The 20,046-nt window shown below is 39.2% G+C and overlaps 1 non-coding gene across 1 annotated transcript; it reads right to left on the bottom strand.

Annotated features, from left to right (window-relative positions):
* Nucleotides 1–1,175: 1,175 nt before the first annotated feature.
* LOC115029258 (U6 spliceosomal RNA) lies at nt 1,176–1,282 on the bottom strand. Its single transcript, XR_015044769.1, has one exon. It is a non-coding gene; the product is annotated as a U6 spliceosomal RNA (small nuclear RNA).
* Between the last annotated feature and the right edge of the window lie 18,764 nt (nt 1,283–20,046).

Here is a 20,046-nt window from a genome sequence, read left to right as displayed (position 1 = left end):
AAGTGCCGAAGCAAACTTATAAATTGGATTAGGGTCACTGCAGCCTATTTCTGCTGTAATTTCTGGGGATACAATGTCCAATTAACACTGGCAAGCTTCACAAACAGGGACATTCTCTCCCATAGCAAGTACCACAATTTCAAGGTGGTCCTTGACCTGGCTGTGCACTTTCCACTCTGCTGCATGTTTCCCTGAGCTTCTGGGGGATTTCTGGTCAGGATGAGGCTTTCTTGACAGCCTACTCATCTCTCTGGGTCCACTCATACTGCAACAGTGTTGTCCGGGTTATACTGTTGAAGAGCTTGCTGTGAGCTTCTGTGCATGCCTGGGCATCGATGGAGCCATCATTAACTTGTTCATCAGCAATTTCCCACCAAAAATGAAAACACTGGCAGGCAAATATTGCCATCTTCTCACAGTCTCTTTGTGTATGTCAGATCTTTAATAAAGAATATATGAGGTAACAATTCTCCACATCATTGCTTGCTAGCTGTGTGATCCTAGATGAGTTAGATCATTTCCCTGTGACTTATTGTTTTCAGAATACAAGTATGAATATAATACATATTAGGTTTGAGAAAGTTTTAAATAAAGAGGCCATGAAAAGCTCTTTTTTTTTTTAATATTTTTATTACATATTTTCCTCAATTACATTTCCAATACTATCCCAAAAGTCCCCCATAGCGCCCCCCACTTCCCTACCCACCCATTCCCATTCTTTTGGCCCTGGCATTCCCCTGTATTGGGGCATATAATGTTTGCAAGTCCAATGGGCCTCTCTTTCCATTGATGGCCGACTAGGCCATCTTTCGATACATATGCAGCTAGAGACAAGAGCTCCAGGGTTCTGGTTAGTACATCATGTTGTTCCAACAATAGGGTTGCAGATCCCTTTAGCTCCTTGGGTACTTTCTCTAGCTTCTCCATTGGGAGCCCTGTGATACATCCAATAGCTGACTGTGAACATCCACTCCTGTGTTTGCTAGGCCCCGGCATCGTCTCACAAGAGACAGCTATATTTGGGTCCTTTCAGCAAAATCTTGCTAGTGTATGCAATGGTGTCAGCGTTTAGAAGCTGATTATGGGACGGATCCCTGGATACAGCAGTCTCTAAATGGTCCATCCTTTCATCACAGCTACGAACTTTGTCTCTGTAACTCCTTCCCTGGGTGTTTAAAAATATGGAACGCTTCACGAATTTGCGTGTCATCCTTGCGCAGGGGCCATGCTAATCTTCTCTGTATCGTTCCAATTTTAGTATATGTGCTGCCGAAGCGAGCACATAACATAATAGCGAAAAGCTCTTATTTAATATTCTATGGCTACTGGAAGAAGATGATGTTTGCCTCCCTTAAACTACTACCTCCTGTGAATAAATGCTGAGCATGACCTGGCAAGAATGAGGAAATCCATTTCCCCATCCTGGAAGGAACATGTCATAGTGGCTGATTTGCATGTGAGTTTAAGACTTATACTCAGTAAATATACATGGAGAATTTTTTCGAAGCATTCTTGGATTTTTTTCTCTGAAAAAAACAGAGAGACTCTAAAGGACAAAGACTGCCCCCATTCCCTTTGATATCCATAGATATTGTTTTATGAGCAATAGCCTCCATCTTGCTTCCAGGAGGAAAGCTAAGATTTTTTCAGAGAAGCTATACCAAGGAACATGACGTCTTCACGTTGCAGTGTTGGCCAATACATCTTCCTGTAGACATTTCAGTAGGTGAAAAACTTAAATGACCTTATAGTTAAGCCATTCCAGTCACCTCTTCTGCTGTTTGAAAGGGAGATACCACAAGCAACTGGATAATCAAGATACTATTTATGTATTAATAGTCTGTTTTTATTATTTATTATTAATGTTTTTTACCAATATCAGCACTATTAGACCAATCATAAGAATGTTGGCCCATGCCTGAAATTATCTCTTTTTGTTCCTATGCTATCTACAAAACAGAAAGTCCAGATGCCCTTTGCTTCCTGATTAGGAAATAGACAAAGAAGGAAGCTGGAGTTTGTGGAAGCACACATTTCCTCACTGAGTCTCCAGGCCTCAAGGAAAACAGCACAATTAGTTATGAATCTAGTTTGTAAAGTCTTCAGCCTGACAACTTGTAATACTGAAGCAAGTGCTGTGTCAAACACACCTCAAAGACGTTGACTTTAGTTGAGTGAGCTCATTGAACAAACCCTTTGTTGGCCTTTGTTCCCCTCTGTTCTCCTACCAGGGTGAGTTGATACCTGATTTCTTTAGGAATGTCTTCAAGTCTTCATATTTTTCTGTATGTTCATGGACATTTCTTGTTTTTCCATCCTCTAGTCAGACTGTCAATGTTTCAGAGTTCCTGAGCCCTCCTGGACTTTTAGATACCAACCACTCACCACCTTAAGAATACTTGTCTTCACAGCAGACCTACCATAGTTCACAAAGTACTCCCAGTATGAACAAAATATGCATATGTATTAGGTATGCTTATCACTACACATAACAAAAAGTAATGGACTGGAATGAAGCATATATTCTTCCTTAAAAGTTTAGGAGAAAGAAGGGGCATTCTTCTCAATATGCAGATGTCCTAAAGATCAGTCATATTTCCATAGAAAACAAATCATAGAGTCAAAATTAAAGAACAAAGATGGTGGTGTGTGGAGAATTTTAAAGAGACTATGCTTTAGAGAGAATTTCATTTCATTCAAGCCAAGGCAACTTTTATTTTTACAGTTCATATGTATTTACCTGGTATTGAGGACTACAGCTAGGGCCTCACAAATGCTAAATAAGCACTTCACCCTGGATTACAGTATCAGCCTTCCAAGGTAACTTTTCAAAGTCTATAATATTTCAATCACATTTTTCTTTATCTTCTCTAATTATTGACTGAGTTTTCAACTGAGCAACTTCAATAAGAATAGAGGAGATAGAAAGCAGCATACTACCTGAAAAAATGTTCAACATCCTTAATCATCAGGGAAATGCAAATCAAAACAACCCTGAGATTCCAACTCACATCAGTCAGAGTGGCAAAGATGAAAAATTCAGGTGACAGCAGATGCTGGAGAGGATGTGGAGAAAGAGGAACACTCCTCCATTGTTGGTGGGATAGCAAGCTTGTACAACCACTCTGGAAATCAGTCTGGCGGTTCCTCAGAAAATTGAACATAGTGCTACCGGAGGATCCAGCAACACTTCTCCTGGGCATATATCCAGAAGATGTCCCAACCGGTAAGAAGGACACATGCTCCACTATGTTCATAGCAGCCTTATTTATAATAGCCAGAAGCTGGAAAGAACCTAGATGCCCCTCAACAGAGAAATGGATACAGAAAATGTGGTACATTTATACAGTGGAGTACTACTCAGCTATTAAAAAGAATGAATTTATGAAATTCCTAGCCAAATGGATGGACCTGGAGGGCATCATCCTGATTGAGGTAACCCAATCACAAAGGAACTCACACAATATGTACTCCCTGATAAGTGGATATTAGCCCAGAAACTTAGGATACCCAAGATATAAGATACAATTTGCTAAACACATGAAACTCAAGAAGAACGAAGACCAAAGTGTGGAAACTTTGCCCCTTCTTAGAATTGGGAACAAAACACCCATGGAAGGAGTTACAGAGACAAAATTTGGAGCTGTGACGAAAGGATGGACCATCTAGTGATTGCCATATCCAGGGATCCATCCCATAATCAGCTTCCAAACACTGACACCATTGCATACACTAGCAAGATTTTGCTGAAAGGACCCAGATATAGCTGTCTCTTGTGAGACTATGCCGGGGCCTAGCAAACGCAAAAGTGGATGCTCACAGTCAGCTATTGAATGGATCAGAGGGCCCCCAATGGAGGAGCTAGAGAAAGCACCCAAGGAACTAAAGGGAACTGCAACCCTATAGGTGGAACAACATGATGAACTAACCAGTACCCTGGAGCTCTTGTCTCTAGCCGCATATGTATCAAAAGATGGCCTAGTAGGCCATCACTGGAAAGAGAGGCCCATTGGACTTGCAATCTTTATTTGCCCCAGTACAGGGGAACGCTAGGGCCAAAAAGGGGGAGTGGGTGGGTAGGGGAGTGGGGGTGGGTGGGTATGGGGGACTTTGGGGATAGCATTGGAAATGTAAAGGAGGAAAATACCTAATTAAAAAAAAGAAATGTAAATAAAGAAAATATCTAATAAAAAAAGAAAAAAGAAAGCTGCATACTATGTGATATATGACAAGACATTCAGCGGTGACTAAATGTTAATGTTTCTCCCTCTATTCCAAGAAAAGATACCCATGAAGTCAAGATAGTCTATATTTTTTAAATACTTTCTTGTTTATTTTTCTCTCAAATATTATATCCTGATGATAGTTTCTCGTCCTTCTTTCCTTTCAGTCCCTTCCCTTATCTGTCCCCCCTCCACTCCTTTATTTTCCGTTAGAAAAGGGAAGGACTCATGGTGCATCAACTTACAGTAAGATTAGGCATCTTCTTTCATAAAAGGTCTGGAGGAGGCAACTCCATAGGAAGAAAAGAGTCCCAAAAGCAGGCAAAAAAGTCTGAGACAACCCCAGTACCTACTGTTATGAGAACCACAACAAGAGCAAGCTATAAACAACTGTAACATATATGCAAAGGGTCAGACCCACACAGGCTCCATAGTTGTTCAGCCTCTGTGAGCCCTTATGAGCACAGGTTAGTTGATTCTGTGGGATGTCTTGTGGTGTCTTTGACACCCCTGGCTCCTGCAGACCTCTTTCCCCATATTCCACAGGATTCCCTGAGCTCTACATAATGTTTGACTGTAGGTCTCTGCATCTACTTCCATCAGTTGCTCCATAAAGCCTCTTTAATGACAATTGGTCTAGGCACCAAACTCTGAGTATAGCAAAGTATCAATAAGGAATTATTTCATCGACCCATTTTTTGCAGCTGTGTTTGGCTTTATCCTAGGACTCTTGGTTATCCAACCTATGTATGGGTCTTAGACCTCCAAACAGTGTCAGGAGTAGGTTCCCTCTGTAATTGGTTGGCCACTGCCATGATTTCTATGTCACCTTTATCCCAGTATATCTTGTAGGCAGGACAAATTGTATGTCTAAGGTTTTGTTGCTGGATTGGTGTCCCAATCCTTCCACTGGAAGTTTTGCCTTGTTACAGGAGATGACCAGTTTAGTTTCCATATCCCCTACTACTAGAAATCTTAGGATCACTGTTATACATTCTTGGGAGTTTCAATTGTACTAGGGCCCTAACCCCAATCACAGTTTTCTCCCCAATACTCTCTCTCTCTCCATCCTCTCCACACCTGATCCTTCCTGTACATATAACCACGCCCAGAATCCACCGAACCTACGGATAATAGAAGTAGATGAGAATGAAGATTTTCAACTCAAAGGAACAGCAAATATCTTCAACAAAATTATAGAAGAAAACTTCCCAAACCTAAAAAAAAAAAAGAGATGCCCATGAACATACAAGAAGCCTACAGAACTCCAAATAGACTGGACCAGAAAAGAAATTCCTCCTGACACATAATAATCAGAACAACAAATGCACTAAATAAAGATAGAATATTAAAAGCAGTAAGGGAAAAGGGTAAAGTGACATATAAAGGCAAGCCTATCACAATTGTACCAGATTTTTCACCAGAAACTATGAAAGCAAGAGGAGCTTGGGCAGATATTATATCAACACTAAGAGAACACAAATGCCAACCCAGGATACTATACCCAGCCAAACTTTCAATTACCTTAGATGGAAAAACAAAAGTATTCCAAGACAAAACCAAATTCACACATTATTTTTCCATGAATCCAGCCCTTCAAAGGATAATAACAGAAAAAAAAAAAAAAACAATACAAGGACAGAAATCACCTCCTAGAAAAAGCAAGAAGGTAATCCATCAACAAACCTAAAATAAGATAGCCACAAGGACAGAATGCCAACTTTAACAACAAAAATAATAAGAAGCAACAATTACTTTTCCTTAATATCTCTTAATTTCAAGGAATCAACTCCCCAATAAAAAGACATAGACTAACAGACTGGCTAGACAAACAGGACCCAACATTTTGCTGCTTAAAGGAAACCCATCTCAGGGAAAAATATTGACACTATCTCAGAATGAAAGGATGGAAAACAATTTTCCAAGCAAATGCTCTGAAGAAACAAGCTAGAGTAGCCATTCTAATATCTAATAAAATCGACTTCCAACCCAAGGTTGTCAAAAAAGACAAGGAGGAGCAATTCATACACATCTAAGGTAAAATCTTCCAAGAGGAACTATCAATTCTGAGTATGTATACTCCAAATACAAGGGCGACCACATTCATTAAAGGAACTTTAGTAAAGCTCAAAGCACACATTGCACCTAACAAAATAATACTGGGAGACTCCAACACACCACTTTCACCAATGGATCATGGAAACAGAAACTAAACAGGAACACAGTGAAACTAACAGAAGTTATGAAACAAATGGATCTAACAGATATCTGCAGAACATTTTATCCTAAAACAAAAGGATATACCTTCTTCTCAGCACCTCATGGTAACCTCTCAAGAATTGACCACATAATTGGACACAAAACAAGCCTCAACAGATACAAAAATACTGAAATTGTCCCATGCATCCTATCAGATCAACATGGACTATGGATGATCTTCCATAACAAATTAAATAATAGGAAGCCAACATTCATGTGGAAACTGAAGAACACTCTCCTCAATGATACCTTGGTCAAGGAAGGAATAAAGAAAGAAAATAAGGACTTTTTGGAGTTTAATGAAAATGAAGCCACAATATACCAAAACTTATGGGACACAATGAAAGCATTTCTAAGAGGAAAACTCATAGCTCTGAGTGCCTCCAAAAAGAAACTAGAGAGAGCACACACTAGCAGCTTGACAATACACCTAAAAGCTCTAGAAAAAAAGAAAGCAAATTCACCCAAGAGGAGAAGACGGTAGGAAATAATCAAACCCAGGGGCGAAATCAACTAAGTGGAAACAAGAAGAACTATTCAAAGAATCAACCAAACAAGAACTGGTTCTTTGAGAAAATCAACAAGATAGATAAAACCTTAGCCAGACTCACTAGAGGGCACAGGGAAAGCATCCTTATTAACAAAATCACAAATGAAAAGGGAGACATAACAACAGATCCTGAAGAAATCCAAAACACCATCAGATCCTTCTACAAAAGGCTATATTCAACAAAATTAGAGAACCTGGATGAAATGGACAAGTTTCTAGACAGATACCAGGTACCAAAGTAAAATCAAGATCAGGTTAATCATCTAAACAGTCCTATATCCCCTAAAGAAATAGGAGCAGTCATTAATAGTCTCCCAACCAAAAAAGCCCAGGACCAGATGGGTTTAGTGCAGAGTTCTATCAGACCTTCAAAGAAGATCTAATCCTAGTTCTTCACAAACTATTCCACAAAATAGAAACAGAAGGTACTCTACCCAACTCATTCTATGAAGCAACAATTACTCTGATACCTAAACCACAAAAAGACCCAACAAAGTTAGAAAACTTCAGACTCATTTCCCTTATGAATATCAATGCAAAAATCCTCAATAAAGCTTTCACTAACAGAATCCAAGAACACATAAAAACAATCATCCATCCTGACCAAGTAGGTTTCATCCCAGGGATACAGGGATGGTTCAATATACGGAAATCCATCAATGCAATCCAGTATATAAACAAACTCAAAGACAAAAACCACATGATCATCTTCTTAAACTCGGAAAAAGCATTTGACAAAATCCAATACCCATTCATGGTAAAAGTCTTGGAAAGATAAGGAATTCAAGGCCCATACCTAAACATGATACAAGTCATCTACAGCAAACCAGTAGCCAACATCAAAGTGAGAATCTGGAAGCAATCCGACTAAAATCAGGGACTAGACAAGGCTGTCCACTCTCTCCTTACCTATTCAACATTGTACTTGAAGTCCTAGCCAGAGCAATTCGACAACAAAAGGAGATCAAGGGGATACAAATTGGAAAGAAAGAAGTCAAAATATTACTTTTTGCAGATGATATGATAGTATATATAAGTGACCCTAAAAATTCCACCAGAGAACTCCTAAGCCTGATAAACAGCTTCAGTGAAGGAGCTGGATATAAAATTAACTCAAGCAAGTCAATGGCCTTTCTCTACACAAAGAATAAACAGGCTGAGAAAGAAATTAGGGAAACAACACTCTTCTCAATAGTCACAAATAATATAAAATACCTTGGAGTGACTCTAACTAAGGAAGTGAAAGATCTGTATGATAAGAACTTCAAGTGTTTGAAGAAAGAAATTAAAGAAGATCTCAGAAGACGGAAAGATCTCCCATGCTCATGGATTGGCAGGATCAACATTGTAAAAATGGCTATCTTGCCAAAAGCAACCTACAGATTCAATGCAATCCCCATCAAAATTCCAACTCAATTCTTCAACGAATTAGACAGGGCAATCTGCAAATTCATCTGGAATAACAAAAAAACCTAGGATAGCAAAAACTCTTCTCAAGGATAAAAGAACCTCTGGTGGAATCACCATGCCTGACCTAAAGCTGTACTAGAGAGCAATTGTGATAAAAATTGCATGGTACTGGTATAGCAACAGACAAGTAGACCAATGTAATAGAATTGACGACCCAGAAATGAACCCACACACCTATGGGCACTTGATCTTTGACAAGTGAACAAAAACCATCCAGTGGAAAAAAGACAGCATCTTCAACAAATGGTGTTGCCACAACTGGCCATTATTATGTAGAAGATTGCAAATTGATGCATTCCTATGTCCTTGTACTAAGGTCAAATCTAAGTGGATTAAGGAACTCCACATAAAACCAGAGACACTGAAACTTATAGAGGAGAAAGTGGGGAAAAGCCTTGAAGATATGGGTACAGGGGAAATATTCCTGAATAGAACAGCAGTGGCTTGTGCTGTAAGATCTAGAATTGACAAATGGGACCTCATGAAACTGCAAAGCTTCTGTAAGGCAACAGACACCGTCAATAAGACAAGAAGGCCACCAACAGATTGGGAAAGGATCTTTACCAATCCTAAATCAGATAGGGTACTAATATCCAATAGATATATATATAAAGAACTCAAAAATGTGGAATCCAGAAAATCTAATAACCCCATTAAAAATGGGGATCAGAGCTAAACAAAGAATTCTCACCTGAGGCATACGGAATGGCTGAGAAGAACCTGAAAAAAATATTCAACATCCTTAATCATCAGGGAAATGCAAACCAAAATTAACCTGAGATTCCACCTCATACCAGTCAGAATGGCTAAGATAAAAAAAAAAAAAATCACGTGACAGCAGATGCTGGCAAGGATCCTACAGGTGGAACAACAATATGAACTAACCAATACCCCCCGCCCCCTGGAGCTCTTGTCTCTAGCAGAATATGAATCAGAAGATTGCCTAGTTGGCCATCAGTGGAAAGAGAAGCCCATTGGTCATGCAAACTTTATATGCCTCAGTACATGGGAATGCCAGGGCCAAGAAGTGGGAGTGGGTGGGTAGGGGAGTGGGTGGGGGAGCGTGTGGGGGGACTTTTGGGATAGCATTGGAAATGTAATTGTAATAAAAACCCAATAAAAATATGGAAAAAAAGATATTTATGAATTTCTGAGGTCAAAGCATATGAAGCATGTACAGCTTCATTAAAAGAAGCATACATTGAGAAGACCAAACTGAAAATACTTTAGCCTAGACAGAGGCTGGGCAGTCCACTTTTGTTCCAACTGTTCTAGTGAGAGCACTAGACACTTGCAGGACAGTATATGCACAGCACATATACTAGCTTCCATGTAGTTTCAGTAATACTCATGACACCAGTATAGCCACCTAGCTGAGCCAGGCAGCCATAGAAACTAAAAAAGAAATAATTTTAATAATAGAGTTTCATATATATTTATAAAGCAAAAATATTTTTAGAATTATAGTATATACAATTTTTTCATGTTCAATGAGTATTTCTCAGTTGTTTTTCCAAATGTCCAACTGTTGGTCTCTTGCTGTGACTGTGTGAACATTTTTATGTTTTTGTTTTAATATTTTTTATTAGTCATTTTCCTCATTTACATTTCCAATGCTATGCCAAAGTCCCCCATACCCACCTCGCCACTCCCCTACCCACCCACTCCCCCTTTTTGGCCCTGGCGTTCCCCTGTACTGGGGCATATAAAGTTTGCAAGTCCAATTGGCCTCTCTTTCCAGTGATGGCCTACTAGGCAATTTTTGATACATATGCAGCTAGAGAAAAGATCTCCGGGGTACTGGTTAGTTCATATTGTTGTTCCACCTATAAGGTTGCAGTTCCCTTTAGTTCCTTGGGTGCTTTCTCTAGCTCCTCCATTGGGGGCCCTCTGATCCATTCAATAGCTGACAGTGAGCATTTACTTCTGTGTTTGCTAGGCCCCAGCATAGTCTCACAAGAGACAGCTATATCTGGGTCCTTTCAGCAAAATCTTGCTAGTGTATGCAATGGTGTCAGCGTTTGGAAGCTGATCATGGGATGGATCCCTGGATATGGCAATCACTAGATGGACCATCCTTTCGTCACAGCTCCAAATTTTGTCTCTGTAACTCCTTCCATGGGAGTCTTGTTCCCAATTCTAAGAAGGGGCAAAGTTTCCACACTTTGGTCTTCGTTCTTCTTGAGTTTCATGTGTTTAGCAAATTGTATCTTATATCTTGGGTATCCTAAGTTTCTGGGCTAATATCCACTTATCAGGGAGTACATATTGTGTGAGTTCCTTTGTGATTGGGTTACCTCAATCAGGATGATGCCCTCCAGGTCCATCCATTTGCCTAGGAATTTCATAAATTCATTCTTTTTAATAGCTGAGTAGTACTCCAATGTGTAAATGTATCACATTTTCTGTATCCAATTCTCAGTTGAGAGGCATCTGGGTTCTATCCAGGTTCTGGCTATTATAAATAAGGCTGCTATGAACATAGTGGAGCATGTGTCCTTCTTACCGGTTGGGACATCTGGATATATGCCCAGGAGAGGGGTTGCTGAATCCTCCGGTAGAATTATGTACAAATTTCTGAAGAACCCCAGACTGATTTCCAGAGTGGTTGTACAAGCTTGCAATCCCATCAACAATGGAGGAGTGTTCCTCTTTCTCCACATCCTTGCCAGCATCTGCTGTCACCAGAATTTTTGAACTTAGCCACTCTGACTGATGTGAGGTGGAATCTCAGGGTTGTTTTGATTTGCATTTCCCTGATGATTAATGATGTTGAACATTTTTTCAGGTTCTTCACTGCCATTTGGTATTCCTCAAGTGAGAATTCTTTGTTCAGTTCTGAGCCCCATTTTTTAATGGGGTTATTTGATTTTCTGGAGTCAACCTTCTTGAGTTCTTTATATATATTGGATATTAGTCCCCTATCCGATTTGGGATAGGTAAAGATCCTTTCCCAATCTGTTGGTGGTCTTTTTGTCTTATTGACAGTGTCTTTTGCCTTGCAGAAGCTTTGCAATTTTATGAGTTCCGATTTATCGATTCTCGATCTTACAGCACATGCCATTGCTGTTCTATTCAGGAATTTTTCCCCTGTACCCATATTTTCGAGGCTTTTCCCCACTTTCTCCTCTATAAGTTTCAGTGTCTCTGGTTTTATGTGGAGTTCTGTCTCTGGTTTTATGTGGAGTTCCTTAATCCACTTAGATTTGACCTTAGTACAAGGATATAGAAATGGATCAATTCGCAATTTTCTACATGATTAACAGCCAGTTGTGCCAGCACCATTTGTTGAAAATGCTGTCTTTTTTTCCACTGGATGGTTTTAGCTCCCTTGTCAAAGATCAAGTGACCATATGTGTGTGGGTTCATCTCTGGGTCTTCCATTCTGTTCCATTGGTCTACTTCTCTGTCTCTATACCAGTACCTTGCAGTTTTTATCACAATTGCTCTGTAGTACAGCTTTAGGTCCAGCATGGTGATTCCACCAGAGGTTCTTTTATCCTTGAGAAGAGTTTTTGCTATCCTAGGTTTTTTGTTATTCCAGATGAATCTGCAGATTTCCCTGTCTAATTCGGTGAAGAATTGAGTTGGAATTTTGATGGGGATTGCATTGAATCTGTAGGTTGCTTTTGGCAAGATAGCCATTTTTACTATATTGATCCTGCCAATCCATGAGCATGGGAGTTCTTTCCGTCTTCTGAGATCTTCTTTAATTTCTTTCTTCAAACACTTGAAGTTCTTATCATACAGATCTTTCACTTCCTTAGAGTCACTCCAAGGTATTTTATATTATTTGTGACTATTGAGAAGGGTGTTGTTTCTCTAATTTCTTTCTCAGCCTGTTTATCCTTTGTGTACAGAAAGGCCATTGACTTGCTTGAGTTAATTTTATATCCAGCTACTTCATTGAAGATGTTTATCAGGCTTAGGAGTTCTCTGGTGGAATTTTTAGGGTCACTTATATATACTATCATATCATCTGCAAAAAGTGATATTTGACTTCTTCCTTTCCAATTTGTATCCCCTTGATCTCCTTTTGTTGTCGAATTGCTCTGGCTAGGACTTCAAGTACAATGTTGAATAGGTAAGGAGAGAGTGGACAGCCTTGTCTAGTCCCTGATTTTAGTCGGATTGCTTCCAGCTTCTCACCATTTACTTTGATGTTGGCTAATTGTTTGCTGTAGATTGCTTTTATCATATTATGTATGGGCCTTGAATTCCTGATTTTTCTAAGACTTTTATCATGAATGGGTGTTGGATTTTGTCCAATGCTTTCTCAGCATCTAAGGAGATGATCTTGTGTTTTTTGTCTTTGAGTTTGTTTATATACTGGATTACATTGATGGATTTCCGTATATTGAACCATCCCTGTATTCCTGGGATGAAACCTACTTGGTCAGGATGGATGATTGTTTTGATGTCTTCCTGGATTCCGTTAGCAAGAACTTTATTGCGGATTTTTGAATCAATATTCATTAGGGATATTGGTCTGAAGTTCTCTATTTTTGTTGGGTCTTTTTATGGTTTAGTCATCAGAGTAATTGTGGCTTAATAGAATGAGTTGGGTAGAGTACCTTCGGTTTCTATTTTGTGTAATAGTTTGTGAAGAACTAGGATTAGATCTTCTTTGAAGGTCTGATAGAACTCTGCACTAAACCCATCTGGTCCTGGGCTTTTTTTTTGTTGGGAGACTATTAATGACTACTTCTATTTCTTTGGGGGACATAGGGCTGTTTACATCATTAACCTGATCTTGATTCAACTTTGTTACCTGGTATCTGTCTAGAAACTTCTCCATTTAATCCAGGTTCTCCAGTTTTGTTGAGTATAGCATTTTGTAGAAGGATCTGATGGTGTTTTGGATTTCTTCAGGATCTGTTATGTCTCCCTTTTAATTTCTGATTTTGTTAAAGAGAATGCTTTCCCTGTGCCCTCTAGTAAGTCTAGCTAAGGGTTTGTCTATCTTGTGGATTTTCTCCAAGCACCAGCTCCTCATTTGGTTGATTCTTTGAATAGATCTTCTTGTTTCCACTTGGTTGATTTCGCCCCTGAGTTTGATTATTTTCTGCTGTCTACTCCTCTTGGGTGAATTTGCTTCCTTTGGTTCTAGATCTTTTAGGTGTGTTGTCAAGTTGCTAATGTGTGCTCTCTCTAGTTTCTTTTTGGAGGCACTCAGAGCTATGAATTTTCCTCTTAGAAATGCTTTCAATGTGTCCCATAAGTTTGGGTATGTTGTGGCTTCATTTTCATTGAACTCTAAGAAGTCCTTAATTTTTTTCTTTATTCCTTCCTTGACCATGGTATCATTGAGAAGAGTGTTGTTCAGTTTCCACGTGGATGTTGGCTTTCTATTATTTATTTTCTTATTGAAGATCATCCTTAATCCATGGTGATCTGATAGGATGCATGGGAAAATTTCAATATTTTTGTTTCTGTTGAGGCTTGTTTTGTGACCAATTATGTTGTCAATTTTGGAGAAGGTACCATGAGGTGCTGAGAAGAAGATATATCCTTTTGTTTTAGGATAAAATGTTCTGTAGATATCTGTCAGATCCATTTGTTTCATAACTTCTGTTAGTTTCACTGTGTCCCTGTTTAGTTTCCGTTTCCATGATCTGTCCATTGGTGAAAGTGGTGTGTTGAAGTATCCCACTATTATTGCGTGAGGTGCAATGTTTGCTTTGAGCTTTACTAAAGTTTCTTTAATGAATGTGGCTGGCCTTTTATTTGGAGCATAGATATTCAGATTTGATAGCTCCTCTTGGAGGATTTTAACTTAGATGAGTATGAAGTGCCCCTCCTTGTCTTTTTTGATGACTTTGGGTTGGAATTCAATCTTATCAGATATTATAATGGCTACTCCAGCTTGTTTCTTCCTACCATTTGCTTGGAAAATTATTTTCCAGCCTTTCATTCTGAGTTAGTGTCTATCTTTTACTCTGAGATGAGTTTCCTGTAAGCAGCAAAATTTTGGGTCTTGTTTGTGTTGCCAGTTAGTTATTCTATGTCTTTTTATTGGGGAGTTGAGTCCATTGATATTAAGAGATATTAAGGAAAAGTAATTGTTGCTTCCTGTTATTTTTGTTGTTAAAGTTGGCATTCTGTTCTTGTGGCTGTCTTCTTTTTGGTTTCTTGAGGGATTACCTTCTTGTTTTTTTAGGGCATGGTTCCTGTCCTTGTATTTTTTTTTTTAATTATCCTTTGAAGAGCTGGATTCGTGGAAAGCAAATGTGTGAATTTGGTTTCATCGTGTAATACTTTGGATTCTCCATCTATGGTAGAGAGTTTGGCTCGGTATATTAGCCTGGGCTGGCATTTGTGTTCTCTTAGTGTCTGTATAACATCTGTCCAGGCTCTTCTGTCTTTCATAGTCTCTGGTGAAAAATCTGATGAAATTCTGGTAGGCTTGCCTTTATATGTACTTGACCTTTTTCCCTTACTGCTTTTAGTATTCTATCTTTATGTAGTGAATTTGTTGTTCTGATTATTACGTGTTGGGCGGAATTTCTTTTCTGGTCCAGTCTATTTGGAGTTCTGTAGGCTTCTTGTATGTTCATGGGCATCTCTTTCTTTAGAATTGGGAAGTTTTCTTCTGTAATTTTTTTGAAGATATTTGCTGGTCCTTTGAGTTGAAAATCTTCATTCTCATCCACTCCTATTATCCGTAGGTTTTGTCTTCTCATCGTGTCCTGGATTTCCTAGATGTTTTGAGTTAGTATCCTTTTGCATTTCCTATTTTCTTTGATTGTTGTGCTGATGTTCTCTGTGGAAATTTCTGCACCTGATATTCTCTCTTCCATCACTTGTATTCTGTTGCTGATGCTCACATCTATGGTTCCAGATTTCTTTCCTTGGGTTTCTATCTCCAGTGTTGCCTCACTTTGGGTTTTCTTTATTGTGTCTACTTTCATTTTTAAGTCTAGTATGGTTTTGTTCATTTTCATCACCTGTTTGGGTGTGTTTTCCTGTTTTTCTTTAAGGACTTGTAACTCTTTAACAGTGTTCTCCTGTATTTCTTTAAGTGAGTTATTAAAGTCCTTTTTGATGTCCTCTACCATCATCATGAGATAAGCTTTTAAATCCGGTCTAGCTTTTCATGTGTGTTGGGGTGCCCTGGACTGGGTGAAGTGGGAGTGCTGGGTTCTGATGATGGTGAGTGGTCTTGGTTTCTGTTAGTAAGATTCTTACATTTACCTTTTGCCATCTGGTAATCTCTGGAGTTAGTTGTTATAGTTGTCTCTGTTTAGAGATTGTTCTTCTGGTGATTCTGTTACTGTCTATAAGCAAACCTTGGGGACAGGCTCTCTCCACTGAGTTTCAGTGGTCAGAGCACTCTCTGCTGGCAAGCTCTCCTCCTACAGGGAAGGTGCACAGATATCTGGTGTTTGGACCTCCTCCTGGCCGAAGATGAAGGCCCAAAACAGGAACTTTCCCAGAAGCTGTGTTGCTTTGGCAGGTCACAGAAGCTGTCAACTTCTTTGGTCCACACTCTCACCTATGCAGACTAAGTTTCTAAGTTCGGCGGAGTTCCGGAACCAAGATGGTGCCCGCAACTCCTGAGGCAAAGCGCTCCTGGGCCGGGCAGACACCTGTCCTCTGTCCTGGAGGGTGGCTGGATGTCTGGGGCCCAAAAAGGGCGCTGCCTCAGAGGCTCCTTGGCTCCCGCCTGTCCCAGAATCTGTCAGCTTCTATGGTGCACACTCTTGCCTGTGCAGACTAAATTCCTAAGTTATGTGGAGTACAGGAACCAAGGTGGCGCCCACCGCTCCTGAGGAAAAGGGCTCTGGAGCTGGGCGGACACCTGTCCTCTGGCCAGGAGGGTGGCTGGATGTCCAAGGTATTTTTTTTTTTTTTTATTATCTGTGACTATTGAGAAAGGTGTTGTTTCCCTAATTTCTTTCTCAGCCTGTTTATTCTTTGTGTAGAGAAAGGTCATTGACTTGTTTGAGTTAATTTTATATCCAGCTACTTCATTGAAGCTGTTTATCAGGCTTAGGAGTTCTCTGGTGGAATTTTTAGAGTCACTTATATATACTTTCATATCATCTGCAAAAAGTGATATTTTGACTTCATCTTTTCCAATTTATATCCCCTTGATCTCCTTTTGTTGTCGAATTGCTCTGGCTAGGATTTCAAGTATTATGTTGAATAGGTAGGGAGAAAGTGGGCAGCCTTGTCTAGTCCCTGATTTTAGTTGGATTGCTTAAGCTTCTCACCATTTACTTTGATGTTGGCTACTGGTTTGCTGTAGATTGCTTTTATCATGTTTAGGTATGGGCTTTGAATTCCTGATCTTTCCAAAACTTTTACCATGAATGGCTGTTGGATCTTGTCAAATGCTCTTTCCGAGTCTAAGAAGATGATCATGTGGTTTTCGTATTTGAGTTTGTTTATATAATGGATTACATGGATGGATTTCCGTATATTAAATCATCCCTGCATCCCTGGAATAAAACCTACTTGGTCAGGATGGATGATTGTTTTAATGTGTTCTTGGATTCAGTTAGGGAGAATTTTATTGAGTATTTTTGCATTGATATTCAAAAGGGAAATTGGTCTGAAGTTCTCTATCTTTGTTGGATCTTTCTCTGGTTTTGGTTTCAGAGTAATTGTTGCTTCATAGAATGAGTAGGGTAGAGTACCTTCTAATTCTATTTTGTGGAACAGTTTGTGCAAAACTGGAATTAGATATTCTTTGAAGGTCTGATAGAACTCTGCACTAAACCCATCTGGTTCTGGACTTCTTTTTGGTTGGGAGACTGTTAATGACTGCTTCTGTTTCTTTAGGGGACATGGGACTGTTTAGATCATTAACTTGATTCTGATTAAACTTTGGTACCTGGTGTCTGTCTAGAAATTTGTCCATTTCGTCCATGTTTTCCAGTTTTGTTGAGTATAGCCTTTTGTAGAAGGATCTGATGGTGTTTTGGATTTCTTCAGGATCTGTTGTTATGTCTCCCTTTTCATTTCTGATTTTGTTAATTCGGATGCTGTCCCTGTGCCCTCTATTGCGTCTAGCTAAGGGTTTATCTATCATGTTCATTTTCTCAAAGAACCAGCTCCTCATTTGGTTGATTCTTTGAATAGTTCTTCTTGTTTCCACTTGGTTGATTTTGCCCCTGAGTTTGATTATTTCCTGCCATCTACTCCTCTTCGGTGAATTTGCTTCCTTTTGTTCTAGAGCTTTTAGGTTTGTTGTCAAGCTGCTAGTGTGTGCTCTCTCTAGTTTCTTTTTGGACGCACTCAGGGCTATGAGTTTCCCTCTTAGAAATGCTTTCAATGTGTCCAATAAGTTTGGGTATGTTGTGGCTTCATTTTCATTAAACTCTAAAAAGTCTTTAATTTATTGCTTTGTTCCTTCCTTGACCAAGATATCATTGAGAAGAGTGTTGTTCAGTTTCCACCTGAATGTTGGCTTTCCATTATTTATGTTGTTATTGAAGATCAGCCTTAGTCCATGGTGGTCTGATAGGATGCATGGGACAATTTCAATATTTTTGTATCTGTTGAGGCCTCTTTTGTTACCAATTATATGGTCAATTATGGAGAAGGTCCCATGAGGTGCTGAGAAGAAGATATATCCTCTTGTTTTAGGATAAAATGTTCTGTAGATATCTGTTAAGTCCATTTGTTTCATAACTTCTGTTAGTTTCACTGTGTCCCTGTTTACTTTCTGTTTCCAGGATCTATGATTGATGAAAATGGTGTGTTGAAGTCTCCCACTATTTTTGTGTGAGGAGCAATGTGTGCTTTCAACTTTACTAAAGTTTCTTTAATGAATGTGTCTGTCCTTGAATTTGGAGAATAGATATTCAGAATTGAAGGTTCCTCTTGGAGGATTTTACCTTTGATAAGTATGTAGTGTCCCTCCTTGTCTTTTTTGATAACTTTGGGTTGGAAATTGATTTTATTCGATATTAGAATGACTTCTCCAGCTTGTTTCTTCAGATCATTTGCTTGGAAAATTGTTTTCCAGCCTTTCACTCTGAGGTAGTGTCTGTCTTTTTCCCTGAGATGGGTTTCCTGTAAGCAGCAATATGTTGGTTCCTGTTTGTGTAGCCAGTCTGTTAGTCTATGTCTTTTTATTGGGGAATTGAGTCCATTGATATTAAGAGATATTAAGGAAAAGTAATTGTTGCTTCTTATTATTTTTGTTGTTAGAGTTGGCATTCTGTTCTTGTGGCTCTCTTCTTTTTGGTTTGTTGAGGGATTCCTTTCTTGCTTTTTCTAGGGCGTGGTTTCCGTCCTTGTATTGGTTATTTTCTGTTATTATCCTTTGAAGGGCTGAATTCGTGGAAAGATAATGTGTGAATTTGGTTTTGTCATAGAATACTTTGTTTTCTCCATCTATGGTAATTGAGAGTTTGGCTGGGTATAGTAGCCTGGGCTGGCATTTGTGTTCTCTTAAGTGTCTGTATAACATCTGTCCAGCATCTTCTGGCTTTCATAGTCTCTGGTGAAAAGTCTGGTGTAATTCTGATAGGCCTGCCTTTATGTTACTTGACCTTTTTCCCTTACTGTTTTTTATATTCTCTGTTTATTTAGTGCATTTGTTGTTCTGATTATTATGTGTCTTTTCTGGTCCAGTCTATTTGGAGTTCTGTAGGCTTCTTGTATGTTCATGGGCATCTCTTTCTTTAGGTTTGGGAAGTTTTCTTCTATAATTTTGTTGAAGATATTTGCTGGCTGTTTAAGTTGAAAATCTTCATTCTCATCTACTCCTATTATCCGTTGGTTTGGTCTTCTCATTGTGTCCTGGATTTCCTGGATGTTTTGAGTTAGGATCTTTTTGCATTTTGTATTTTCTTTTATTGTTGTGCCAATGTTCTCTATGGAATCTTCTGCACCTGAGATTCTCTCTTCCATCTCTTGTATTCTGTTGCTGATGCTCACATCTATGGTTCCAGATTTCTTTCCTAGGGTTTCTATCTCCAGTGTTGCCTCACTTTGGGTTTTCTTTATTGTGTCTACTTCCCTTTTTAGATCTTGGATGATTTTATTCAAATCCATCACCTGTTTGGTCTTGTTTTCCTGCAATTCTTTAAGGGATTTTTGTGCTTCCTCTTTAAGGTCTTCTACCTGTTTAGCTGTGTTCTCCTGTATTTCTTTAAAGGAGTTATTAAAGTCCTTCTTGATGTCCTCTACCATCATCATGAGATATGCTTTTAAATCTGGGTCTAGCTTTTCGGGTATGTTAGGGTGCCCAGGACTGGGTGGGATGAGAGTGGTGCATTCTGATGATCGTGAGTGATCTTGGTTTCTGTTAGTAAGATTCTTACGTTTGCCTTTCGCCATCTGGTAATCTCTGGAGTTAGTTGTTATAGTTGTCTCTGGTTATAGTTTGTTCCTCAGGTGATTATGTTAGCCTCTATCAGCAGACCTGGGAGACTAGATCTCCTCTTAGTTTCATTGGTTAGAATACTCTCTGCAAGCAAGCTCTCCTCTTGCAGGGAAGGTGCCCAGATATCTGGTGTTCGAACCTGCCTCCTGGCAGAAGTTGTGTTCCACTCACCAGAGGTCCTAAGATCCCTTGGAGCGTCCTGT

Source organism: Mus caroli, unplaced genomic scaffold (assembly GCF_978045245.1).
Source record: "Mus caroli unplaced genomic scaffold, Mus_caroli_1 scaffold_12, whole genome shotgun sequence".
NCBI classification, from domain to species: Eukaryota; Metazoa; Chordata; class Mammalia; order Rodentia; family Muridae; genus Mus; species Mus caroli.
The sequence above is the reverse complement of the archived record's forward strand: the minus strand, read 5'-3'. Positions and strand labels throughout refer to the sequence as shown.